Source organism: Cherax quadricarinatus, chromosome 51 (assembly GCF_038502225.1).
Source record: "Cherax quadricarinatus isolate ZL_2023a chromosome 51, ASM3850222v1, whole genome shotgun sequence".
Lineage (NCBI taxonomy): Eukaryota > Metazoa > Arthropoda > Malacostraca > Decapoda > Parastacidae > Cherax > Cherax quadricarinatus.
The window spans coordinates 12,122,188-12,131,046 of record NC_091342.1 but is presented as its reverse complement, the minus strand read 5'-3'; positions in this window follow the sequence as shown (position 1 = coordinate 12,131,046).

Genomic DNA, 8,859 nt, shown 5'->3' with positions numbered 1-8,859 from the left:
CAGGATTATAAGAAATATTGCATATCCTGCCTTTTAAATGGCCAAAGAAACCTTCATGTTATCTCTGATTATGCACATATTTCAAAGCAGTAAAAGTAGACTACCCTACATATTAATATGAACAATCTCTTAATTAAAGTATGCCCCCAACTTTAAAATATGCTGAGTTCTATGAGTTGGATTACAGCTTCACTTAGATATATGCAATTCTGTATATTTCATAAAGATTAAGCAGTTTGTGTATTTTGGTCAAACATGTACACTGTAGAAATATCTAAAGTGTGGCGGATGACAATAGCTTAACTAGGTTTGTTTGGTTAAGCATTGCGAGTGTCACTTCAGCAACAAGTTAAGGGGTGTTAGGAAGAGATGTATGGAGACTGCAGGTGAAATGAGATAAATGAGCATGAGCACATTTTTATATATTGTACTCTATATAACTGGAGTTTTTCTTTTACATTAGTGCCTTCATCTGAAGTACTGTATCCTTTTCTAGCAGGATAATGTTTAAAAACTGACAAGTGTACCCCCAATGTGTATAACAAGGCACTTGTTTGGCACAACTGCTTATGATAGTTTAGGTACTGTGGTCCTATTCTCCACACCACCCAACACCTTAGTCATGCTGTCACTGCCACTCACCCATTAATACGAAATTTATACAAAAGTACAGGTGTCCCTTGTGTTAAGTGGCAGATGTGTTCCAGGTTCTTAAAAGTTGCAATAAAGTAATGTCATTACGTTTTGTGAACTCCACTGGTTGCACACGAGTGAATTTATATTATGAAAGGAAATTATTGGTAGAAATGGGGCATCACATATAAGTGAATTTACATATATAAATCCCTCTTAAAATGAGAGATTAATGTACTTTACATGTGCCAAAGGCATTTACAGTATACCAAGAGTAAACATATTAAGTTAAAACCAAACTTTTAATAACATGTGCAATATACCATGAACATTCACCAACACTGGCCACTTTATTGGTATGATGGTAAGATGGTGTTCCTCTTTATCTCAGCACGACCAACACCATTAGAGCAAAATTTAGGGAAATTTGGCCTCAGCATTCACTGCTCAGAATCTAACCATAATATAAGAGCCACAGATTTTTTTTTTTTTTTGTCAATTTACTCACTGAATTTACCAGAACCTATATGTTTCTTTCCCTTCATACACTTTTCTTAGCAGTTTCAATGTTATACATTTCCCTACTCCTTGTGTTCAAACACCAAACTTTATTAGATGTGTTATGTATTTTTCCCCATATACTTGTTCAAATTTGATGCAATAATTGTTTATGGAGTTTTATATAGAAAATAAATTAACCTCACATCATTGCCAAACACTGCCATTAGCTACATGCTTGCCTAGGCAAAAGTTTGAGTGTTAGTGCCTTGGGAACAGGAGGCAATTAGGTCAGATGCAAGGAGAGGAAGGGTAGCTCTAATCCCTTGGATCAAGAGCCTTTCCAAAAGCATCAAGGCACTCTCCTTAAAGGAACATAGAGGGTACAGCAAGACATGCCTGAGATTTTACCCCTGGCATCCTAGAATCATCAAGTGGGTTAATGCCATCAAGAAAAAGATTTAAGGAAATACACCCATGTGAAATTTCTAGAGTGGTGTTCATGGTTCAAAGTCAAAATCAGCCAGAAAATGTTTATGAAAATATGCTCAATGGAGTTACCAGACCCCATTAGCTTTTTGGTGAAGAATTCTTGTGGAACTCATGCTGACAAGAATAAAACAATACAACACAACATCGTAGGGGTAAAACATGCACTTACAGTACAGTCAAACGTCAAAAGTTCAGAGGCCAGAGGTGTTCTTCACTAATGGTCCATCTGACCTAACCAACTGAAAATCTAGGGATGGAGGGGGGGGGGTACATTTCCTAACACAATATTACAGTACAAACCTGAAGAAAAATGGTACTCACCAATGCCTGTTGTCCTTAGCTTCTTGAAAAGTATATAAGCAGCTTGTAAATTATGTATTATGTAAGGTTATGAGGCATATTACTGAAAAGCCTTAAAATATATAAGAATTTGTCATGTGACATCAAGTAAACCCACATTAACACTCACTAGCAATTACATGCTCTACCAAGCTTCATGAAAATCATGTGTTAAGTGATGTTGTGGCAAAGTATTGACATATGAAAACTACAATATTTAAAAACAAACTGGCTTGCATGAACATTTTGTGTCATGTACCCATTTTAACTTTCATTTATCATATTTTCAATGTAGTTGTGCTTGGCACAACTATAAGTCTGCCTGAAATGCCCCAGCATGATAGTGGCTTTCTTTGTACCAATCAAATTATGAAATGCAAACACACATTGTAACCTTTGCAAAGAAATAAACTTTTGTTATGTTTGTTGTTTATTATACTGCACTGTGTATTTGCTGTTAAAAGACGAAAACACAAACTACAAACAAAACCAGTTATGTTAAGGGCACAATTTGTGTTCTATTCCAACAAACATGGATGACTGGGGCAGCAGCTAGCTGCTGTTAATTTTAAGGGCAAAATTTTCTGAAGATTTACTCAAATCCAAAGATCTATAGCCCAACTTAACAAAGCCATCCAAAATTTACTCCAAAGTATCAGGCCTAACTACAAAGCTAAATAACATATAATTTTCTGTTAAAACAAACTTTCCAATTCTTTGAACAACTGGATACTAAAGTTTTGGTGTAATTACTTAATTGTAGTTGTAGGATTTTCTAGTGCTGCTTTAAAACCTTCCACTGTTTCACCACTCTAAGAAGGACAATTTTCTGTCATCTCTTTGGTGCCTATTCTTGTTTATATTACAACTGCATTAAAGAAACATGCAATAAACCCATATGGGTCATTGCTATTTATAGCTGTAGCCTTTTTTTTCCATACTCATTGATGGTGCTAAGAATTTTTTCCTTAATTCTTTGTGTTTCCCTGGATTTGAGCCACTGCATATGCTTTCACTACTCAAAACTGAAACACTGACTAATGAATGAATTTATGCCATCTCTCACCACTAACCAGTGCCATGAATTTCACTGTTAGTTTGTTCACTTGAAAGGCATGCAGGTATGCTGCAAGCCATTGCAAAGTATCCAATTATTTCTAAAGCAAGAGTGTATTATAGGTAATACCTTCCCAAGTGTACAGTATTAAGTTCTATAATGAATCATCATGCAACTAAGTTATGATTATCTTACCTGTATCATTATCACATTCTACATGTATGCTTCTAAGTATTATATTTTGTAATGATATACAAGCTCAAAAGTACTAGTGTTGCAAAATATACCTTCTTCTCCAGTCATTTTTATGAAGAGTTGTTATAGTATTAGGCTGGTGCACAGAAACCACATAGTGAGGTACTACTATTATACTGTCATGTTTAAAACAGAATACTATTGCATGTTTTACACTCTAGCAGAATTACTGGTCTTTTCTCATCGACTCCTGAACACAAAATGACAGGTAAATCTTATGGTTGCCTTTTGCCAAGGCAGAATGACCCTCATTTTTTTCCCGGTGTATCTTATTTCCAATTTAGGAGACCTGGTCTGAGACTGAGGTGCATGTGCAATGATCCCCAGAAACAGAGACAAACTCAAGGTAGTCGGTCACAGAAAACATACCATCCCCTCCAGTCAAAAAATAAATATTATTATTTAGTTGTTATATTCTAAATTACTGTATATTATTATTATTATTATTATAATAAAAAAGAAGCACTAAACCACAAGGGCTGTATAATGATATTGTGCACATCAAAGTAAGACGACTATACTACGTGGTTTGTGGAGCTAGGAAATTTCTGGTACAGTAAACAGTTCTATAAAGACAGGTTACTCCACTAGGCATACACTTCCACAGGTTGTAAAACTAATCCTAAACTTAGAGGTATCAGTTATCCAAATTATATGGTACCCTACTGCAATAGAACTAGATACTGTGCTAATTTTCTAGCACTGAGTAATATTTAAAGTTATAAATTTAGTTATCCTTTATTTAGCATTTATCTTCGTAATTAATGTTTTTCCCTAAAAATTTGAAGATACCCTAACTTTATGTAGCCAAGGTTATAAGAGTGAGAAGAAAAAATGTGTTCCTATAGCATAAACTTTCCCCTAAAATATTTAATACATTTATTCTGCTTTAATCAGAAAAGAATATTGTGTAAGTGACAAGATAAAAGAGGAGATCCATTCAGAAAACTTACCTATGAGCTAATTACAATCTAAAGTTTAATTAGGTCAGAGATCCATTTCTTGTTTGAAAACCTGTTAAAATTATGATCATGCTGTATCTTAACATGCCAGCAATATGTTTAAGTATAAATGTTACATACTGTACTTAAGACTTCAAGGCCAAGCATTAACTTGCCATGACCTCAAATCTAAAGGATTAGAATTCGATAGACAAAATAAGAGATCAAGTGTTATACCCACCTTAATATATGCATATGCCAATCACCTTGATCAAGAGCATTGATATTTGGTTATTTTCCCAAAACATTTCAGAAGTTGAAAGACAGATAGAGTCCTGGATTTAGGTGTCACTTATTTTCTGTGGTGCACCACTTGAAGACTATACACTTTGAAACAAAAGAGAAGGGATGGAGTAAGTTAAGTATAGGATAATACATTATTATAATAGAAAGAAGTGCTAAACCATATGATAATACAATAGTTGCAAAAAACTTGTGTGTTTTACCCATGATCCTGTTACAATGTAAGAATAACAATACCTGATGACCTGAACTTATACTCAGGTCAAGTTGATGTGGCATAATGAGTTCCTGAGTATCTTATCAGTTTCCTCTGCACTAACAGTAGTAATGAAAAAAAAAAAAAAAAAAAAAAACTCTTAAAGGAAATATGTAATATCACAAATTCTTATACAGCTATACAAAACTATGATTATCTTCCAGCAGAAAGATAACTATTAAGTGCTATTCAAAATACTAATACCATAACTTTGTCGGTTTTATTTTAATAATTTTTCCTTTCAGCTTTTTGAAAATAATAAGTTCTTGGGTTTAAATTAAAGTTATAAATAACAGTCATACTAGAAACACATACACAATATACTTAGTGTACTGTATTTCTAAATAAAAAATAAAATGTTTAAAAAATCCTGCTGCTAGTTAAAAATATTGTAGTTATTAATAATGTGCAAGTAAAATAAAATATAAATAATATATATATATATATATATATATATATATATATATATATATATATATATATATATATATATATATATATATATATATACGTATATATATATATATTTATTTATTTATTTATTACAGCCAATTAAAATTTATTGCTGTAGATTAAAAAAAAAAAAATGTAGTTATTGTGACACTATGCAAGACATAGTACTGTAATAATTATGAAAAAAAAATGAAATAAATGAAACTATTAATAATAATAAAATAATTACTCATATAATAATAAAAATAAGAAATATTTAGATAAATAAATCCACAGTGTTGTGTGTGTTAACAAGGAATTTCGACTGAACTTTTATTCCAGCATCACAATGCAAAAAAAAAAAAAAAAAAAAAAAAAAAAAAAAAAAAAAAAAAAAAAATAAAAAATTAAAATGGCATCAAAATGAAGTGGTTTACAAGTGTGTAAACAAAAGGGAAAAACTGAGCTTACGTGTTACTTATATCACTAGTACAAGCATAATCATTTACATAGCTAAACTTCCACAACACACACACACTAACACTTTTGTATTTCTATGATATTACACACATGAATAAATACTAGACTGTAATAGAAACTGTACATGCAGAGAATATAAAATCTATTTCGCTTCTAAAAATACATAAAATGAATTATGGTACTTTTTAATGTACACAATAAGAAAAGCTACATCCCTTTGCATTCATAACATGATTGATATATATATAATATATATAGATATAAAATCTATATATATAATATATAAGATATATATATATATATATAATATATATATAATATAGATATATAATATATATATAAATCTGTAAACATAATACTAATCAGTTAAATCTTGTATAACTGCTTTCCATTACAACTAAAATAATCTATTAAGTCTGATCACTGAACCTGAAAAGGATTCCTCTCTAATAAGCAAATATAAATGGCAAAACATAGTGAAACCCATCTACTCATGTACATACAGTACACATACTGTCAATGAAACTTGTACATCTCTCTATATGACAAATGGCACTTACTAAAGATGAGCTTTCAGAGAGAAAGACCAACTCTTATATAATATATACTGTACTAAATAGGTTTGAACCTACAGATATCCTTCAGTGAAGAGGGAATAAATAGATAACCATTACAGCAGACTAATTTGTGAAATCAGCCAATTGTTAGACAATATTAGCATAGATATCTTTCTAAATACCACACAGTTAGACTAATAAAAAAAAAGAGAAAAACTTGTAATAAATGCATTAAACTCCTAAAATTCTTATGCAAACTCGAATCGTACATAAAGGAAACCTTACTGTCCAATGTACAGGTTAAGTATGTATTTGTGTATTTATGCATGTGCATGTTGGTGTACATACATTTGAATAAGGACACCTATTGTACAAAACTGGATGTGATATTCTATCATTTGTAATAACTTTGTGTTTGGGCCCAAATGCAGTTACGTGATACTTTATTATTTTTTATGTAATAAATATTTAGTATTTGGTAGAATTCAGACAAGTGTAGCTATATGAAGTTGTATGGGTGTAACAAGTGTTGTGTGGGGTCTTAGTGTTTGGTATGATGTAGACAAAGTTTGAGTTAAATGGGTGCATTTGAGTGAGAGTAGTTAATGTAAAGCATATTTACTGTAATGGGATTTGGACAAGTGGGAGTCAAAAGGAGGAGTGCAGATGGTGTCTGGTAGATGTAGACATGTAAGCAGTAGGTGTGTTAACTGGGTGAGTTTTGAGTGCATGATGAGGGTTTAAGAAGATATGGTAGGTGGGTATTGTTGAGTAGGTGAATAATTCTTGGGTATTTAGTTCTTCTCCATGGGAAAGTGGAAGAGAATTCTTCCTCTGTAAGCCATGCGTGTTGTAAGAGGCGACTAAAATGCCAGGAGCGAGGGGCTAATAACCCCTTTTGTATATATTACTAAATTTAAAAAGAGGAACTTTTTTCTTTTTGGGCCACCCTGCTTCAGTAGGATGTGGCAGCTGCACTGAAAGAAAGCTTTAGTAAAATGTGATTGGATGATTGGGTGTAGGTACTGTGTTATGGAAAGTTGAGTGAGCAATATGAGTGGTAGAGTTCAGACAATGTGAATGAATGAATGTATGTGTGTGTGTGTGTGTGTGTGTGTGTGTGTGTGTGTGTGTGTGTGTGTGTGTGTGTGTGTGTGTGTGTGTGTGTGTGTGTGTGTGTGTGTGTGTGTGTGTGTGTGTGTGTGTGTGTGTGTGTGTGTGTGTGTGTGTGTGTGTGTGTGTGTGTGTGTGTGTGTGTGTGTGTGTGTGTGTGTGTGTGTGTGTGTGTTTTGGGGGGAGAGGGGAAGATTAGATGGCAAGTGTCTACATATACCTACTTGTAATTACAGGAGCTAAGCTATGCTTATTATGTTCCATCTTCAGTTTTAATGTTAAATGAAATTTTAAAAGTTCCCTGTCGTAGCAGCATATACTTACCTTAATTTGCATGCATTTTTCTAGAATTTTTAACATGCCAGCCATATCCCACAGAAGCAAGGTGATAGAAAAATAAAACTAACACTTTTACCATCACTTCATCAAACACTTTTGCCAGAAGCATGCGGATATCAATTCACATGACCCTTTAAATGGCAACATCCCCAGCCTCATCCCTTCTTCAGGGTGCAGGCACTGTATTTCCCACCTTTAGGCCTCTAGCTTAGCTTACCGGTTTCCCAGAATCCCTTGATCAAGTCAAAGAAGCACTTGTCTCTATTCACTCTTATCTAATGCACTCATACAAGTTAGGTGTCAAAGAGGTTTACCTCCCTCCAACCCTTCCTGGGATAACCTCTATCCCTCTTCCTCCCCACCCCAGACATGTACACCCTCCTAGTCATCCTATTTTACTCCATCCTCTCTAATTGCCCAAACCACCTCAACAACCCCAACCTCAGCCCCCTTGAATAATACTTTAGAAACCCCAAATATTACAGTTCTAATACAGATCTTTGTACAAAATATAGTACTAGAAATTAAATTAGAAGTCTTGGTATAGAATTTAAGTAGATAAAAGAAGCCAAATGAATAAGACAAAGATTTTTACTGCTATCCAAGGGAATCCATAAAAAAAACCAAGAGCAAAAAGTGAAATAATTTAAGAAGACATGTGGCAAATATAATGAATGATACTGGGGTTAAATAATACTGTTGAGAAAGATCAGACATCCACATACCAAGGCATATACATATATGATTATTTACGAATTATTCAATCTGCATCTGAAATTTAATCTCTAATATTTTCCTTACCTGTAAGATTCTTTAATATTAAAGTTTATTAAATATAAACAAATATTTAATGTAATATCTTTGACAAAATATTAAATTACTTTTCTTTAAAATATTTTTTTTCAAAATACTGTATAAAATGATACCGAATTTACTTTCTTCCTGGCAGATGTTATTTACTGTATTTAAAAACTGGCTTATGTGTCTATTCTGTTCTCAAAATATTTATTATATAAAGCATTTGAAGCATTTTAACAAAAAATGCCCTATAATCTCAGATAGGTTATTATTAAATGTCAGGTTCTTCAAATGTTGAAAATAATATTAGTTCACACAATATTGTACAGGTATTACTCATCAGCAAACACTAGTCACAAAATATAT